At 31.5% G+C, this 20,514-nt stretch overlaps 1 protein-coding gene and 1 non-coding gene across 2 annotated transcripts in view; both read left to right on the plus strand.

Annotated features, from left to right (window-relative positions):
* LOC105324376 (alpha-1,3-mannosyl-glycoprotein 4-beta-N-acetylglucosaminyltransferase C) overlaps window positions 1-20,514 on the plus strand; it is a 139,142-nt gene that overhangs the window by 108,694 nt on the left and 9,934 nt on the right. The window lies entirely within an intron of this gene.
* On the plus strand, window positions 2,553-8,210 carry LOC117683796 (uncharacterized). The gene is made up of 4 exons (XR_010710263.1): window positions 2,553-2,766; window positions 3,220-3,311; window positions 4,424-4,503; window positions 5,489-8,210. It is a non-coding gene; the product is annotated as an uncharacterized protein (transcript).

The following is a 20,514-nucleotide window of genomic DNA, read 5'->3' on the forward strand; positions in this document are numbered from 1 at the left end:
AGACTTATTGCAATCTTACCTGCCTAATGCGTGAAATAAAGCACTTCCTTTTTATGTTACATTGTAAGTTTGTTTTAAGTTTTGTTTCAAGTTTGTTAAACAATCTTTGTATATCATTTTACATATCTTAATATAGCTTTGAAACAACTGGACTACTATTGCGATATGCAAAACACTAAAAAAAACTATCGTTTTACAACGTACATTTAATTATATAAAATCGGACTATACTACTTTAAAACCAAATTGAAATTGAGGGTCGACTTCATTTAAGCGCCCATTTTGTCACGAAGTAAAAGTAACATCGTGGCATTAGCTTTTTCGACAAGTCTAATTGACTCTAACTTGATTCAATTTTGGAATATCTTCCACTGTTGTATAATTATTAAAAGCAGACTAATCATTAATAAGTTTTCATGAGTCCTGTTTTTGTGCATCTAGTCGATTCATTGTTAAGTGAAATTACTACTCCCTTATTAGTTTAATTTAGCAATTCAGTTACAAGAATCTATTGTTAATTAGATTTAACAATATTCAAACTTTCATTTTATCCCGGAAAAAGAATCAGTACTTTTAAAATACATGTAAAGTCCATATGCAACTTTCAATATCAGTCAAAAGATAAGAACAGAGTTACTATAAATTATTTTTAGTAAACAAAGATTCACAATTTTTAATTCTAATGCAGTTTAGAAGTCTAAATAATTTATGCTTCATGTGTAAAAATAGTCGTTTATGGTTATCTCTTTCATAACATCAACTTTAGACTGTCAATATGTTTTTATCATTTTCACCCAAATGGCAAATGACTGGTTAAAAAAGTCCAAAAACATATTAGATGTTTCTATTGTTTGTGTGAATAATGTTTAAAACTATTAAAGAGACGCTTTTCAGTGTTTTAGTTGACCGTAAACATATAGACATTGACCCCATTTGGTCATCAAAGTTTAGACTGAATTTGACACTACAGAAAATATGTTTTCTGTATATGAATTTCTACATCATTTAAATACTATTACCTATTCTAAGTCATTGACCATGAATGAATTCACAAGGAAGAGCATTTTAGGATAGATTATTACCTATTTTTCTGGAGATTTTTTTTCTTTCGGTTTATCAGGAAATTTTCTTTTAAATGTATTTGTATTGATTGTCAAGTCGCCTCAGTACTAAACAAGACATTGCCATGCACATAAAAACTGAACGCAATAAAATATCGTGTACCCTATACTGATCATTCAGAGCTGCCTAGGATAACAAACATAATATGAATGCATAGATTTTAAAAACTCGTGTAATGATATTGGAGCATTAAAAGTCAACATTTTATGTCTCAGGTCAAAAAATAAGAAAGAAAAAAATGTTTTACAAATATGAAATTTTGTTTGCATTTTAAAGTCGTAAAATTTTCGCCTGAACTTCATTTTTTAATATCCTAGACAATAAGTATGGTGATAAAATAAAAATGATATAATTTCGTTTCAAAATAGTTTTTTAAGGTTTTATGGGACAACTATTTATATTAATGTGTGTACACAATAATCAAAATACTTTCGTCGTTTTAGAATTTTCAAATTTCACAATATTTGATCCAAAAATATGTTTTAATAATTTTTGAGAAGGTAAATATTATAAAAACTCGAGCAGCATTCAAACTCATGACCAACATATTTGTAGTCAACACTCTAACTCATTGGGCTACGCTGTAAGTTAATTTCGGGTAAGAAAAGATTATAAAATAATATTTGATTTCATTGTTTATTGCAATGTGACTTATGCAAAAAAAATGACGGGCTAACCTAATAAAAGAACATGGATGTGCGCTAACAGTGATGAAAGGAGAACTCATATATAATGGGCCGAGATTACTGTGAGAAGAAATCGCAAAAGATGGCCTTATAGCTGTAAAATTATAGCTGTAACATTATTATTGAACAGTTAAACTATAGATCATTGATTACCCGTACTCTGGATAGCGTCAACAAGATGTTCTCGAACCGTGGCCTATTTTCTGCTATGACCGCTTGTAAGTCGGAAAACCCCATTTAATTTAGAAAATATCCCAATATGCAAAATTACTTTCATTTTATGACAGCATACTGTTGTCTATTTATTCAAATATTTACCGTTGCATTGATTTTACCTTTTTAAAGAACATATTGCTTATATGGTCCCTTTATCGTGCAATCTTATTTTAACATTTTCACGATTCATCAATTTGTTGTCTGTTTTCGTATGTAAAATATCACACTGATTATTCTACTATTTTCTAATTCTTATATTTTTTAATTAGAAAATTAATTGCACAAAGCACAAGATGGATTTTATGTGTACTTCAAAAATGCATACCTTACAGATCATATCTTCAAAATGTTAATTTTTCCAAAAAGTAGTTTATAATTAGAAAAATTGATAAAGGGAAAATATTTAACCGTTTCATTTTTTGTATTGAAAATTAATAAATGGGGGTTGATATCCCAATTGCCTTTGTGCCATTTCAAAAAGACGTTTGTACAATGATTCGTGGACGGATAGATCGTCACAGCTATTTTTAGATAACTCTACATGCACAACCCTATAAAAGGGACATATGATGGACTTGCAGCTGTGGCATTTTACTCAAGAGATTAAGCCACGGGTTACTGACCAAACACAGGATAGTGACAATGAGGTGTTTTCGACGACATTACGCCGTTTGTCTGATTTCGGCCTTATCCGTGTTTTCTCTTGTTATCCAATTTATGGTACTTTTACAGAGTAGTCCCTGTAAGTATTTTAAACTCGCTATACATGACCCCCCCCCCTCTCTCTCTCTCTCTCTCTCTCTCTCTCTCTCTCTCTCTCTCTCTCTCTCTCCAAATGTTTAATTTATTACATACAGCAACATAAATAGTTGCAATTTTCATGTTGTAACTTGTAATTGTGAAATTTTTAATAACTACTAAAGGAACAAATCGATGATGTTTATAATCTTTCTGCCGGTCTTATTTTTTTCTTGGAAAAATGCTCAAAAGTGCCCATATTGAAGCAAAACTACATTGTTGTCGTCCTGCACAAAATTGCAAATTTATATTGGAGAAAACCCTCTCTTCTTGTATAAGTGTAAGGATTTATTTTAATCTTAGTTGTCACGAAGATTTGAGAAAGACAAAAATTGAGGAAGTTTTGCAGCTTAAAAGAATGTTTATGAAAACAGATACACTTCACTTTTCATTATAGGCACTGTAAACAGACTCTGCACAACGGAGTTCAGTGACAAAATTCAGCGTGGAACTTCTAATAAGGTGACCTACAAAGATTATTTAGACAGAGTAAGTATACGTAATGAATTGCTTTGATTAAGATATCAACATGCATATTTAACCCATATTACTAGCTAAAGTCGGGTTGTCACCTGAACCGAATGTTCGAATAAACATCTCCAATTACCTAATTGTCCGTTGTTTGACTTTTTGTTCATACGTTGGCTTTAACGTTACTTTTCATCATCTGACTAATACGTTGGAATAGAAAGCTGTGTTCAGTTATAAAATAGAGCAGAAACATGTACTAGTATTATGGGGATGGATAAAAACCTAGGTAGAACGAAATTATGTTAAGCTTATTCACAGCATCACTATTTGAGCTGAAAATAACCTGTAGTCTTATAAGAATGGAAGCTTATTGAATGAAAATATATGCGTCACGAAAAATTATCTGAAGTTAAGAAATAAGGTAAATCTTTCGTCGTGTTTTACAGTATTAGGCCGCAGTTTCTAGGATATTTTTTGCAAAAAGATTCATTACAATAATTATTGAATGAAATGAAACAATGACTTGAAAATCCCAATTTTGTTTTTAACAACTGTATAAGGAGTAAATTTATACCATTGCAAAGCTGTTAACAGTAACCGGCGATACTAAGGTATGTTGTCGGACTGAGCATTTAATTACACACTGAGCATTGCGAAATGTACTCTTATTTAATGTAACTTCTACGTTCTTGAACGAGGCATTTTGCATTATCAATGTTTTCGGTTAAACATCACTTTCTGGTGGTTTTTTTTTTCAAGATATATAGGGATCCATGATGTGTTATTTTACATCGATTACTATAAAAGAGACAGATTCCAATTCGTCGTTCACTAAGCATTTCGCAGATTTTTTTCAAAGCAATAAAAACCTATTGTTTTAATTGTGAGAACATTAGCCTACATTTACTTTGATAAAATGCATTGTTTTAAATCTTTAGATGTATTCAACATGCGGGGTATGATTAATATCACCTGTTTATAGGCCAGTCAATCAGTCATTCAGACAGTCTATCAATCTGTCAATCAGTCCCTCAGTCCTTTTTTTTTAAATTTAAAAAAAAAATGAAATTTTACGAACCAACAGTTATTAGATCCTGGCTATGTTTATTCTTTTTTTGTTTTTCATTTAGCCTTCTTCAGATCTTACAAGTCTTCAAAATGAGTGGAAGGTAGATGCAACACATTTTTAACAAATTCCCGAAAGAGAAAAGTAAGAATACTTATCATGTATTTACTTAAAGGAACAACACAATATGTATGTTAATAAAAATCAACGTAACTCATAATGATAATAACTTGGCTCACCTGTATTTTTCTGATTGCAATTTCTTTGGCGTCTGTCTGTCCGTAAACGATCCAGGTCAAGTACCATTAAGACTACAGCACCCAATTTTAAATTAAAACATCCGTGATTGAAGGACTTTCAAGTTTTTTTGAAAATTTGCAAGATTCCAATAAACTATAAAAGATAAAAAGGGATTATATAGAAATCTTCGTATTCATATCCACATTGCCTGAGACGTAAAACTGTTTTAATAATTGTTATACAATAAATGTAAGATATGTATGACTAAAAAGGGGTCAATATGTTGGGGGCTATAATTCAAAGACGTTTATTTCGAAATTAAATTTGGCATATAATTTGCTAAATTAACAATGAAATATAGAAGCAGGATAGCATGTTGATCATACTGATAATGAAAAATTGGATAGATATACAAAGAAGAGGAAAATTATGCTGCAAATTTTTTTTCAATTTTAAAAATCGAATTCATGATACTAGCGTTCCTTTTTGCATGACTAATTTTTTTAAACATATCACACATGTGTATGAAAATGGAGGGATCGGATTTATGCAATTAAAAGTGATGTATTAAATTCTGCTATAGGTTATGTTGGTTCGTCAGTATCAGTATCAGTATAAAAGAGTTTGAACATAACACACATTTAAACATTGAATTGTATAGTTTTGTATCCACTTCTGTAATGTTGAGTGAGTCTGGTTGGCACAGAAATATATATCCTAACTAATGTCGGCTTTTCTACTGATAAAATCTGCATTATTATTTTAGTTTTTGAGAGGGATTTGCATTTTACATTTAGAATATTCGTAAAGAATTTTATGACGGTATAACGTTTGATGATGATGATGATGATGATGATGATGATGATGATGATGATGATGATGAGTGCAGGGTTTCTAACCTTAGGAATTCCAACAATCAGAAGAGTAGGCGACGAGTATATTATGGACACAATCAAGTCTTTAGTGAACAACACACGGCCAGAGGAACTTAAAGATCTCTATATTGTGATTTTTCTGGCAGATTTTAATGAGACTTGGATAGATGACATCAGTAAAAGATTAAACAAATCTTATCCACAACTTATTTCATTAGAAACTTTAGTCGTGATCCGCTCCTGGAAATCATTTTATCCGAGCCTGGAGAATCTCAATCATACGTATAATGATAAATACGAAAAATGGCGCTCCAAGCAAAATGTTGATTATGCTTTCATATTGTTATACTGTCAGCATTTGTCAACATATTACATGCAAATGGAGGACGATGTTTACACTATACCAAATTATCTTAAAGTAATAAAAGAATACATATTTACGATGACCTTTCCATGGACATGTTTAGAGTTTTCAGAACTTGGTTTTATAGGTAAACTTTATCATTCATATGATCTTGAAAGGCTAGCTAAGATGGTGCTGTTATTTTATGAAAAACAACCCTGTGACTTTACATACTTATATTTTAATACTTTAATGTTACAATTCCAACGCATTATCCATCGGCCTACTATATTTCAACATGTTGGCTTGAAATCATCTCTCCCAGGAAAAGTTCAGCCATTAAAAGACAGATTTTTCGATAATTTGGAGAAAACGTACAAAGGAGATAACCCTCCCTCAAAACTGTACACAAATTTGGTTGTACAATCTTCTTTCACCCCAGAGTCCGCTTACATTTTGGAGCCTGGCTATTTTTGGAGTCAAAGTAATGAAAAAAGAGGTGATTGGTTTACCGTAGTTTTCGATGATCCCCAAAGGGTCAAAAGATAATGATAGTTACCGGATCGCGCGAACATCAAACAGACAAAATCGAGCACGGCAAACTACAGGCAAGCCTAAGTTTGTTGAGTATTGATCAATCTCAACCAAAATGTACGAACGATATTGACCTAGGATATTTAACAGGCGGAGTTTTAAAAGTGGACAATTTAACATCAATTCTAGGACCTTTCAGAATACACTGCCTGAGCATCATTTTAACCGCCAATCAGGACTGGTGGATTATTATAAAAGATATTGCTGTATTTGTTGCTGATTGATATACATTATATGTTAATAATGTCTTTCACTTATATAAAGGAACTAAGTGTCAGCAAACACATTTTAACTCAAACCAACACCTACAAAAGTTAATGTGTCAGTTGTCAAACGTTTTTCTACATCAAACATTTGACCACCAACATACTGTAAGTTTTTGAAATATTTAAAAGACATTTGATTGCTTACAAACATTTCATTCTGAAGACATTATTGATTTTTCTTGTATTTATGATATCTCAAAACAGACTGAAGTAATTTTTCATTTAGCGATTATTGAATTGAAACTAGATATAGAATGAATGTATCTGTCAAGGACTCAAATTTATGAAATGTGCTATTGTCTAAAGTCTTGAATTAAATAACTTCTTTACATGCTTTTTGCAGATCATATTTATATTTTACAACGTTATTTAATATATATCTTTACTGATTCTGAATTTCTCAAAAATTAACGAACGGTTGCAACTTGTATAGTAGTAGTTATATATGCACAGAAATTTGGTAAGACACAATGTGTGGAATATATGATATATTTTTTGTAATGTTCAAAACTACAGACTAATTTTTCTAAGTTCCGGTGGACTTGCTATAAACGTGTAAATATTGACTATATCTGGTTATCAAAGGTAGATCTGCTTTTGACATTAAAGAGAAGGCCGGCTCCCCTTGTACAGTTCTATAAATAAGTTTTACCTCATTGAAACGCTCACACCTTTTATTAAGACCTTTAAAGTTTCATATCATTTTAATTTCAAAACTGTTTTCTAACCTTTTATAATTTATCATATGTTCGACAGCATTAACATCCATTTACAAACCCTTTTTATCAACGACTCGGTTATGTGTGACCAAGAATGAATTCATTTAACACAAGCGAAAATGACAAGTTGAAGACTGTTTTTCTGAACACTTTGTTCTTGTCAGTTCATTAATATACTTGAGAGATACATGTATCCTTCTCAAACAATGATCAAATTTTTTTTATATACTTTAACCTAATTACACCAGAAGAATGGTCTCATACATGTATAAACGATGGGAACTTTTGAAGTAAATAAACGAAATCTCCGTATAGGAAAAGAAAACGATAAATGGCATGCTTCATGAGCATGAAAACAAAATGAAATCATTTGGTTTTGTTCTCCAAATGCTTGAAATTATTCAATCTGCATTCTTGTATCTGTTGAAACATACTAAACTTAAACTTAATTTTTGGTTTAAAAAAATATACCTAAATTGATGGTTGATTTGGAGAAACATTTTAAAACCTTATTTACTTTGTTGGGTTTTTTTTTTTAGACTTATTGCAATCTTACCTGCCTAATGCGTGAAATAAAGCACTTCCTTTTTATGTTACATTGTAAGTTTGTTTTAAGTTTTGTTTCAAGTTTGTTAAACAATCTTTGTATATCGTTTTACATATCTTAATATAGCTTTGAAACAACTGGACTACTATTGCGATATGCAAAACACTAAAAAAAAACCTATCGTTTTACAACGTACATTTAATTATATAAAATCGGACTATACTACTTTAAAACCAAATTGAAATTGAGGGTCGACTTCATTTAAGCGCCCATTTTGTCACGAAGTAAAAGTAACATCGTGGCATTAGCTTTTTCGACAAGTCTAATTGACTCTAACTTGATTCAATTTTGGAATATCTTCCACTGTTGTATAATTATTAAAAGCAGACTAATCATTAATAAAGTTTTCATGAGTCTTGTTTTTGTGCATCTAGTCGATTCATTGTTAAGTTAAATTACTACTCCCTTATCAGTTTAATTTAGCAATTCAGTTACAAGAATCTATTGTTAATTAGATTTAACAATATTCAAACTTTCATTTTATCCCGGCAAAAGAATCAGTACTTTTAAAATACATGTAAAGTCCATATGCAACTTTCAATATCAGTCAAAAGATAAGAACAGAGTTACTATAAATTATTTTTAGTAAACAAAGATTCACAATTTTTAATTCTAATGCAGTTTAGAAGTCTAAATAATTTATGGTTCATGTGTAAAAATAGTCATTTATGGTTATCTCTTTCATAACATCAACTTTAGACTGTCAATATTTTTTATCATTTTCACCCAAATGGCAAATGACTGGTTAAAAAAGTCAAAAAACATATTAGATATTTCTTTTGTTTGTGTGAATAATGTTTAAAACTATTAAAGAGACGCTTTTCAGTGTTTAAGTTGACCGTAAACATATAGACATTGACCCCATTTGGTCATCAAAGTTTAGACCGAATTTGACACTACAGAAAATATGTTTTCTGTATATGAATTTCTACATCATTTAAATACTAGTACCTATTCTAAGTCATTGACCATGAATGAATTCACAAGGAAGAGCATTTTAGGATAGATTATTACCTATTTTTCTGGAGATTTTTTTTCTTTCGGTTTATAAGGAATTTTTCTTTTAAATGTATTTGTATTGATTGTCAAGTCGCCTTAGTACTAAACAAGACATTGACATGTACATGAAAACTGAACGCAATAAAATATCGTGTACTCTGTACTGATCATTCAAAGCTGCCCAGGATAACAAACATAATATGAATGCATAGCTTTTAAAACCTCATGTAATGATATTGGAGCATAAAATAGTCAACATATTATGTCTCAGGTCAAAAATTAAAATAAACTAAATCTCGTTACGAGTAACGAGTAGGCCTTCCGTCCGATTTTGTTTGATATGATACGATGAAATATCGATACTCCCTGCCAAATCTGAGATCCTGATAAAAGTAGGTTTTTTGTCTCAAGACCGGAAACGAACGTAGGAAAGTGATTAATGAAAATAAAACCTGGTATTTCTTGTACATCACTGTTTATCATGCTAAATGAAACACCCAAGAAAGTCTGTTAAACTTGTCAAAACATGAATTCTTATAACCCTTCTGCCGAGTACCAGAAGTGACGGTTGACAAAATAAAACCTGTTAAACACATCTTCAATCAAATGGCTATCATTCATACAAGTTTCTTGTCTCAATCACTTACAGTGACTAATATCTCGCGGATATCAAAATTGTAAAAAGGATAGGTACTTTATGTATTTCACCAAAAATAGAATATGTTTGTATACTTAATATACTTAAACATATCTAAGATCGTGTACTGATATATTCATTCTATGTAAAATAAATAAGATAAGGGAAAAAATAATTTTTAAGTGCTGCCGATGACGTCCGGAAGTGACGACGAATCAAATAAAAATATGTAAACACAGATGCATATTTACGGCTATTATCGAACAAAGTTTGATTGTTTAAGTTTTCACCGTCTTTGTGATCTCGTGGAATCATTGTTTTCGTCTCTTAACAAGATACAGACAAACGGAAAGGCTCAGTGAAAATAAAAGTTAGCATTTTTTTAAACATTAGACAGCGTACTTTATTGTTTATCAATTTTACTGAGAGGACCGGAAGTGAAGGTTGACAAAATGAAAACGGTTAAAAGCATTGTCTCTCAAATGTCTATCATCTATCTTAGTTTCGTGTATTGATCACTTGACTTTCTGAGATCTCGTGGGTAAAACATTTATTTAAAAAAGGCTGTCTGAGATATTTGAGATATCTCACTGGAAGTACAATTTTTTGGGTTTTTTTTCAACATCGGATAGGTGACATATGTAAGGATTAATACATGTACCTATATTTCAATTCTATATAAAATAAATTAAAAGCAAAAACAAAAATTTGAAGTGCTTCGGGTAACGACAGGAAGTTCTGACGAACAAAACAAATTAGTTTAAAGACACCTACAACTATATGTCTATAATCTACCTGTATGCTCAAGTCCTGATCATTTTTTAGATCTTAGAGTTAAAAGCTTTTTGTCGCGAGACAGAAAATGTACGACAGGAAAAAAACTTTGGAAAAAATGAAAAAAAAATCCTCGAGATATAATTTGTTTCTATAACCCCTGAAAATTTCAAGAAAATCTATCCAACCATCTCCAAGAAATCTTGTGGACAAAAAAGGGGGAACAAAATTCGTACCCAATTTTTAAGCCATAGTGAGCTTTAAGGAATGGCGCCACTATTTGCAGTAAAATACTTGCATTGTAAGCTTGTCATTAAACTAATGTATTTTATTTAAAATAGATATAGTTATTCTAGCGATAAAGTGGAGGCCCGGATTTGCAGGCCAAATGAGGGAACGACAGAATTCTGAAAAGAAGCATGTTTTCCCTTATCATACGTACATGTGTATCACTATGAACGTCTTATGTATTATTATGCCTATGGTTGTTGTTTAAAATTGCTATTGTTAATATAAAAAAAAGTAAAAGGCAATAATTTACTAGCACTGACATTTTGTTCTAAAGAGTTAAACATATAATGCATTAATAAAGAAATTATTTTTCAGATTCAAACATTATCATAAGTACAACTAGCCATTTATCTACATATTTAGCACAGTCTTGTTCCTTTTTTATTTTCTTCGTGATTTTTATTAATTAATGATTTGTCCCAAAATATTTGAGGCCATGTAAAATAAAGAAAGACAACTCTTGAACAGGATCTTTCATACCAAGATTTATTGCAATAATTCAGTATTTCTTTTAATTTTTCAATTTCATTTCATCTGGATAAAAATCATACAAACTTCATCCCTGATTTTTTTTCATTCCTAAACTTTATAACAATTCACTTTCATAAGAATTTTAAAACAGAAATTTTTAAAATTTGACAAATAAGGGGTTATCTGGAACCAGACTGCTATTTCTAAAAGGCTTTAGAAAATAAAGTATTGTACTTTGAGGTATATATTATTGTTGATTACTGTGCCAAGTATTAGAAACGAATGCATGCAACAAAAATCTCCAAGACTTATTTGGTGTAGAGACCCACCTCAATCCAAATAATTTTGATCATCCATTCCACCGATTTAAATTTTTTCAACCCTGGCTTGAGTTTGATCAGCGACTTCCTGGCGAGTGACCGTTTTGTTTGCATTTAGAAGAACCAAACAACGCACAGAAGCATTTTCTGTACGGCCTCTTTTTTTAACATATAAGTTTTGAATAATATGTGGAAAACATTAGCGCTTTACCAAGATTTTGACGTTTTCGAAGAATAAAGGGGCTTGAACTGTCATCATGCAATTTTCTGAACTGTTTATGTTTTTCCTAAGCGTGTCTTAAAATACTTTGGTTTTCCATTCCCTCGAGCTTTTCCAGAGAAACTGTACGTACATGTATTCTTCATTGATTTCAAACTGTTTAATACTTTGATTTTTCTAATGTTTTGACATGTATATCGGTGAAATATTTAGCGACCGCTGTGCCATTATCAAGTTGAATTTCAATTAATTGTTTTATTTTGTTTTTAAAATCATACGTAATCCTGCATGCAAACGATGCGTATAAGGAAAAGGGTTTTTAAAGCAATGGCGATTAGGTCTCTGAAAGTATAAGTAAAAGTTATAATTTTCAATCACCAAACTTACAACATGTCATAGACATTAGCTTATGCAAAACAATGGTAAGGTGGTATGACACATCCATGTTATGATGTATTGTTTATCGAAATAAACAATAAAATTAAGGGTAATTATATGGGTAGTTTCTTTCCGAACATAGTCACCTAACAGCGATGGCAGTAGGTTAGAGGGTTTACTACAAATAAAAGATAAAAAAAAAGAGGGTTTACTACGAATCTGTAAGTCGTGAGTTCGAATCCCGCTGGGTGTGTTATCATTTTTACCTCTCCAAATTTTTTTAAAAGCTATTTTTTTTATACAAATTGAAAAATTTAAAATTTCTAAACCGGTGAAAGTATTTTAATTATAATATAGTTTAATCCACATTAATATCAACAGATCTTCCATGCCACCATAAAAAAGCCAAGGATATAACACATGATTGCACGTAAAATTTAAAATCAATTACCAACTGTGAAATGAAAGAGCGTAGCTTGCCTTCTACAGTGAGAGGAAAAAAAGTTACAAGTTTCATTTACGTTTACTTTCAGTATTTTAAATGAACAATGTTCAATCCATATTTTGTGCCTGTTTCGATTCCAGGAAATGTTTTTTTCTTTTCTTATCATCTGCAAGATTTGCAGAGTTGTAAATTTAACTACAAAAGATGTAAAATATATCTAAATAGAATATCTTAGCAAAAACAAAATTCATGAAACCTTTTGTCTAAAAAAAAACTAAAGATCATCTTTGAAATTCTACAAAAGCAAGATAACGTAAGGAGTAAAAAATCTATTCATACCATAACACCCGAGGTCATACTAAATTACTTATATTGTTGAAATTTGACCTAAGAATTTACAAAAGCGTCACAAAGGTAAATTGGAACAAGAAAATTAACACTACCTTTAATTTTAATGAAAAATGTTTTAAAGAACCTCTTTTTCACTATAACATTTGAAGATTTTTTATAGACAAAGTTAACTTGTTAAATTAAGTTAAAAATTCCAAGTGCTCACAAGGAGTCACGAAAGTGGATTAAAACCTTTACGTGTGAAAAAAGAAATTTACATTAATGACACGGGTCAGTCTGATTAAAGCCACCCCTTCTCCTTACACTCGTCGACTGTAAAGAGTAAGGGGTTGGTTTTTCAAGACTGAGGTTAAAATTTGAAGATTTTTCTATATATATATATTCATACAAAGGTCTCCTTTCAATGGAGATAAATATAGTCTAATAATAGCCACGACCATCCAACCCTCTTAATAAGATACATCTGGAAAAAAGTAAAGGGTATTAAGATTACAACAAAGAGAAAAGGGTGAGAAAAAAATAAACGAATTAAGGTTGCTGTTATAAAGTAGGTAATGTATGACACCTTATCTCTTGTCATTCGGTGACTTAATCAATTTAATGACTACCAGATTACAAAAAGTACATGTTAATCATAAGTATAATCATGTATGAACTCGAAATGACACAATGACATCAGAAATCTTTTAATTTAAATTCATAGATTGTAATTTATACCAAAATTATGTTTATTCAGTCCTCATTCACGAAATCTTCATCAAAGCTATGGCCAGTCCATTGTTAGTCAAAACTTTGTGGACAAAGTACATGTACTTCTTCGATGTGTGTACGTTGTCAGTATACTCCCAAGCTGCACAATTTCTTGTTTGAATATTACTGCAAACTCAAGAATAGTCTTTATGCAAATCTCCAAATTTATCAAATACGGCCGATGCATAATAATGATTATGTCAAAAGTAACTAGATACACAAATTATGTCTTTTGAATAATGCGTTGATATCAAGAACGTGAAAAACAATACCATACATTGCATCTCCTTAACAAAAATAAATAACGCCTTACGTCGTTAAAGAAGCTGCGTGTTAGGTCGCTTTGAAATTCTCATAGTTTATCAGGTGGCACAGATTAAATATCCCAAAGACGTTTTCTTATGCCTGAGAAGAATAAGCTAATGGTTAATCAAAACGTAAAAATAAAATCAGGGTGAATAGAGCGTCACGCAAAGGTATTTGAAGAGGAACTGATTTTTTAAATAAGTTGTCGCAAATCAGCAAGAATTACACTGCAGTGCGGTCGGTGCTCTTACCTCTCAAAGTTCCCACGGTCAAAGTAATCAATATCAATGATTTCAGAATTTCAGAGCTAAAAAACTGATTATTTATGTTTTACACGTTATGCGATTATATTTTTTTATTACCAACCTTTGTAATCAGATGTTTATAATTGTTAAAAAGATTCTTCAATTAATTAAAAGATCCCACCCTCACCAGACTACTTAAAATTTAAATCACTTAACTCAGTCTTCAACTCCTTGCCAGAAAAAAACCCCATAAATTTTAGGTTCAAACTTTGACTTGAGGCTGAGTATGACGTAAGAAAAGCTGGTGCCGGGGAACCAGGTTAGATCGGTGTGAGAAAACACAATATATAGAGTGGATCTAACGTTATTCCTAAAAAGTATTTAGTCTTTTCACATCAAGGAAATCAGTTCCGTAAGGTGACAATGAAATCATTCACACTTTACTCCCTTTGCCTTATTTTAATCGTATTTGTGTTGTTTATGGTTCTTCAACTTATTGTGCTTTCCCAGAGAAAATACTGTAAGTATTCAGATTTTCATCATGTCATACTAATATTTTCTTTCATTCATTATTGTTTTGTTGTTTTTTTTTTTTGTTTTTTTGTTTTTGTTTTTTTTGATAGATTTGTTTGAATATCTTAGCGTATTCTGAATTGATAATGTTATTCAAGAAATGTAAGGATGAAAAAATGTTTTTCACCAGAATGAAGCTACATTAATAATAACCCATTGTTTTATTTCAAGCATGTTCCTATTACAATATAATTAACTCGAGCTCTTATTATGCTTAAGAGCGGTACCGTATCAGAACAACTAATTGTACTTACATTGTTCAAACTTCATATATGCCATTATTCATGGGTCTTTAAGCTATTGGATTGAAATAACCTTTTCCTTTTTTGAATAGTCACCAAACGGTTTTTCATTTCAGTTGTATCAGTTTTTCTATGAATATGAATGCACTACTTCGGGATTTTATTTAGTCACAGTAGCATTGTTACAAGTATGGCATCATACATGTATGTACTTAAAATTTACTTAAAGAACTATCAAGAATGCATAACCGTGAAAGGTTCATCAATTAGGCACAGATTCATTTTGTTTATTTTTTTCAAACCATAATATAAATGGTACATGGTTTACAAAACAAAAATATTTAGAAATGTATAAATACAAATTGTAGTTAAAAGCATCGAAGTAAAGAGAGATGATATTCTTTTGAAAAAAAATAATTATAGACAACTTGTTCAATGCATCTATATCTGTAATGCTCAAATATAAGACCAATACTTCTAAACAATGACGCTCAAATAAATTGTGAAGTGCAATCTTATTCCATCTGTGGTTTAATGATATCATCCTCAATCCTTGAATTATGAAAAACTGCCTTAAAAAGTTTTTTCACTTAGATATTTTAACAATGTCTCTTTGCATGTTTTATTCAGTCGACATACTCTAAACCGTTATCTAAACTTTAACCAGTCCACTGGTAGTCAAGCAGCCTTGTGAACAATGTACATGGTCTTTTTTGATACGATCCGCGTGCTTTTTAGTATGCTCCCAAACTGTACAATTTCTCGTTTAAATATTATTACAAAATCAAGGGGGAGGAAACCTTTTTTTTAACTCCAAATCTATTAAAGATAAAGATGATGCTTCAACAACATAACTACTTTGTCAAAAGAAATTAGAAACACAAGATGATTCTTTCGAATAATGTGTTACTATCAAGAATTTGAAATAGAAATCCCTCCCTTGAACCCACTGAACATAGATATTAACGTCTTAAGTTGTGAAAGAAGTCAGACATGCTACAATTATGCCACTCTGTAACAAACATTGATGCAACGCCGCTGAATGATATAAAGCAGCAGTTATCATTATGTGTAATGATAAAACTTTTTATGTGACTGTGTTTTCTTGTTTTATGATATATGATATTTATTAACATTCATTGAGTCTCCTTTTTGGGCGTTTGACGATTATGTTATTAATTAGTGCGACATGTATCTGTGGGTCGACTTTTGGTTAAGTTCAGATCGATGAATCCAAGGGAATGCCTTCATAAACAATGGCAGTGGGTGGTAAAGGGGATTAGGCCTGCTGGCTCACCTGTAAAATCCCCATCAAACAGTTCAACAGTTCGGATAAGCCTGTCGACATGGGAAGGCCATCTTGTGAAGGTGACATTGACGAGGTGTGGTAGCATATTCTGTCGATGGTCCTCCAATTGCGGCTGTCGCTTGAGTAGCAGGGACTTCTTTGGCTGGGCTTAATAATAGCTAAGGCTAGTTTATCGTAGTCTATTGCACTTGCAGGTTGGTTGGTTTGTTACCAGATGGAATTAAAATTTAAATCTTGATCCAGCGATAACAACAATTGATTACATAATCGTCAGACGCCCAAATAGGAGACATAATGAATGTAAACAAATGTCATAAGTGATAAAACAAGAAGAAAACACATGTCACATAATAGGTATTTAAACTCCCCTGAAAGGGCCTTTACTAAATGTGACATCAGATCTCTGTAATACACAGTCCTTGGCCTTGAGAGATTATACTGTAATTTCTTCTAATCTAAGAAAAGCATGGAAGGTCAAAAAAGTGCACGAAACAAAAGCCTGAGGAAATATTGAGAAACTATGTGGTCTAGGACAGCAATTGTTTGTTGTAAAAAAGGCCCCATTAAAGTCAAACGTGCATCTTTCTAAGAACCCAACAATCGACATCCCTTTAAAATTTTCTTTGTGACAAATGGCTGTGTGGGATCAGTAATGTTGCACAGCTGACAGCAGGAATATGGGAAGGTATTGCGCTTGGAGAATAGTTTTGCAGACGTAAATGGCCAATAAAATTATAAATGTCAATACTGTGGAATCATTAGATTTCGTGGTGGCTCAATTTTCGTGGAATTCGTGGGTACCTCTCATCCACGAATTAATGTCCTCCACGAATTATATATTAGGGTTATAAGGTCATATTTCGTTTTGTAGGTATAAGAAAATACACGAAATTACGTCCCCACGAACCTATAAAATTTCAGCAATCCACGAAAATTGGCCCCCACGAAATCTGATGATTCCACAGTAACTGAAACTGAAAGTGAAATATGAGCTTTCCAAGCTTATAATAGGTTCCAACTTCTTCGGTGTGCCAGAGATGATGATAGTGATAGAGCCGATGATAACAGCTAACGGTCCTTGGGTACGACCTTCTGTACGTGATGTAGATGGGGAGCTATCTGAAAGGCTTCCTGAAATTTGAAACGAGAACCAATTATCGAATTATACAAAGTAAACTGAACATAAAGTTTAATAAATATAATACAAACAATTATGTTCTTAGTTCGTTACACTCAAACGAACATAAATTATTTGCCATATAAAACAACACATTATCATAGGATAGGAGGCGAATCGCTCAGATTTTATTCAACCACATTACATAAATTCTCTCTCTGTTTCTTATCAAATCCAATCACAGTAAATCAACTCGATCAATCAATCTCTCGTTTAACTCCATCCATGTGTACAATCATCAAACTACAAAAGATAAATTATAAACTTCAATACTGATAGCAAATCGATTATTACAAATAACATATCATAACAAGGGGTGGGTGGGTGGGAATATCTCTAATACGTGAACTAAGTTAAGAATCTGAGCCTTCGAATGGCTCATTTACCATATACACGCCCTTATATAACATCTCCACTCATGCGTACTAGTTACTATATAAATAGCCAATCATTGTAAACACCAATCACCCGTACCAAAACAAACCCGCCTAATTTCCCACATGTACAAATAATGCTCAGTACCCATGATAAATACATATATAATATAAAGTAAAAAAGCGTCCATAACTCGAACAACGACGGTGACACTTTTTTTCAATCACTTTATATTATGAGGACTAGAACCTAAAGTTTACTGTGTAAGGTTTAAAATCAAAAAGAAGAACGGAAATTGTAAATTATTTATAAAACTTTAAAAATTCCCCCCATTGAACCTCAAAGAAGCATTGACCCATTCATATATCCAACTGTGCTGTAATACAAAAGCATCTAGCTCATTTATGATTCCAATAGTATCATACACAATAGCCTAACCAAACACACCCTTTATTCATGGACGAGTGAACAGGTGTGCATGTTATAGTAAACCATCCCGCTGTACTGAGCAGACTTAAATTTAGATGATGATTTTTTTAACGCAAGGTACATTCAATGTATATAGAGGTCTACACTACCGGGAAAAACGAGAATACCGTTAGAATGATATTTTAGACTTGCAAGGAGAAAGGACAAATCAGAAATTTGACGAAAATTAACAGACAATTATTCCTTAAAAATTTTGATAGGAGTCTCATGAAGTCACAGTGCGACAATATTCCTTAAATTGTTAAAACTAAGGAAAAGGAGTGATATGGTTCAAGGTTCAAAGAGAAAGTCTAAAAGTGTTTATGGAAATGATTTATATGTGATCCCAAATCTATCAAAATTAAGAAAAGGAGATATTTCTGCTGAAATTTCATTCGTGGCTTACCGGATATACATTTATGGACGACAAGATTCTGTGTTAATTATAAATTTGGATTTATGTTGGAAATATACGTTTCAACATTTTGTCATTTTTATTTGTTTTATGCACTGAATAGTTTGGAGAAAACATCCCCTCCTCCGGCCTTCGGCCCTCGGAGGGAATCCATTACAGAAAGGGGTGTAAATGCATGTAACGGTTCACCGGAAATACATTGACCACGCAAAGAATCAACACTGACCAACAGGTGGCTGATAAAAAAAGACGTATGCATTGGCAAAATGTTTTTATGCAAGGGATGATGGCTTAATATTCAATTACAGCTGTACTTAGGAATTAAATAATCAAGTTTTTTGACGGAATAACTTAAGTTTATCATATATGTACATGTTTACAAGTGATGTCGACTGTCTTTCTCCCGAGGTATTCAGAAACACTAGTGTAAAAAAATCGCTTGCATCTTTCCTTTCGTTTAATGCATTTCACTGTTTGACAAAAAACCCACAACTAACTACTTATAGCCTACATGCTATCGCTTATTCTACATAAAGGTATAAGAATATATATTTACTTACGTACGTACAATGTTAACTTTGCCATAATTTAATTTTTTTCTGTTTGCTAGCAATGTTCATGTTTCTTATATTCTACTGCAAGTGAATAATACCGTGGTACATAGAAATAATGCTTTTTAAAAATGCAGACTTTACTGGTAAATTCTATTGGCAAAATACCGAAAGAACTCAAGATTCCATGTACAGATTCAACTGACGTCGCAAACGTCAAACTATGACGTCATTGATGATGTACGATGTAAGCATGAATACACAATATAAAATATCTAGATAAAACATGTTAAAGTTCAGTTTATATGCATTTCTTCCTCAAATATTTAATAAAATGATGATTTTGTAAATAATCACAAATAATTCTCTATCATTATTAATTAAATTCAGCTATTTCAATAAAAAGGAAGCAAATAATTACCCTTTAAAAGAGTGGTCTGTTTTATTTTCTGTTACTAAAATTTTCAAAATTTGTAAAATACAAATTGGCCACACCTGAGTACCTCTACGAAATTTTGCAGGCAGAAGCATTTATGCAATATCTCTCAGTTTTAAAAGTTTCAAAGAGGTACTCAAATGTGGACACATTCAAATTTGGGAAATACTGCAGTAAAATCTACAATTTTCAGCTATTTTTAACGACCATAGTATGTTTGATGATGCGCATGTGCTAAACGGTGGGGCCGAAGTAAAAAAATTTCATATGCTTAGAAGCAGAATATTGTGCCCTACATTATAAGTAATTACAATTTGTATTGTTTCAAACTTGAGTTTTGTGAAAATTTTAAGGCACATTTTGATGCTTCGTGGCTTTAGCTCTTTATGAAACAGATCCGTATCAACAAGAAAAAACGTTCATTTGCTTTAATTAGAAACAATGTCTTTTTTTAAAAGAATTTTTTATTTAAATTTATTTATTTTACAAAGATTGATCAGAAATTTCTTGTATTTATGTGCTTCGTTGGTCTGATGTTTAATACGATGTGGGAGGATAACGCAAAATTGGATTTTTTTTTCATATGGCATCTGTCTCGAGTAAAACAAAGAGTATGATTTTTGTTTCATTTTTTATTTCAATACTTGTTTATTTTTTAAGAAATGAAGATAATAATTTTTCTATTGATCGACGTATCAAAGAAAAAATTGACCGGAAAACTTCATCTTCCGGTCAATTTTTTCTTTGATACGTCGATCAATAGAAAAATTATTATCTT

Source organism: Magallana gigas, chromosome 10, assembly GCF_963853765.1.
Source record: "Magallana gigas chromosome 10, xbMagGiga1.1, whole genome shotgun sequence".
Lineage (NCBI taxonomy): Eukaryota > Metazoa > Mollusca > Bivalvia > Ostreida > Ostreidae > Magallana > Magallana gigas.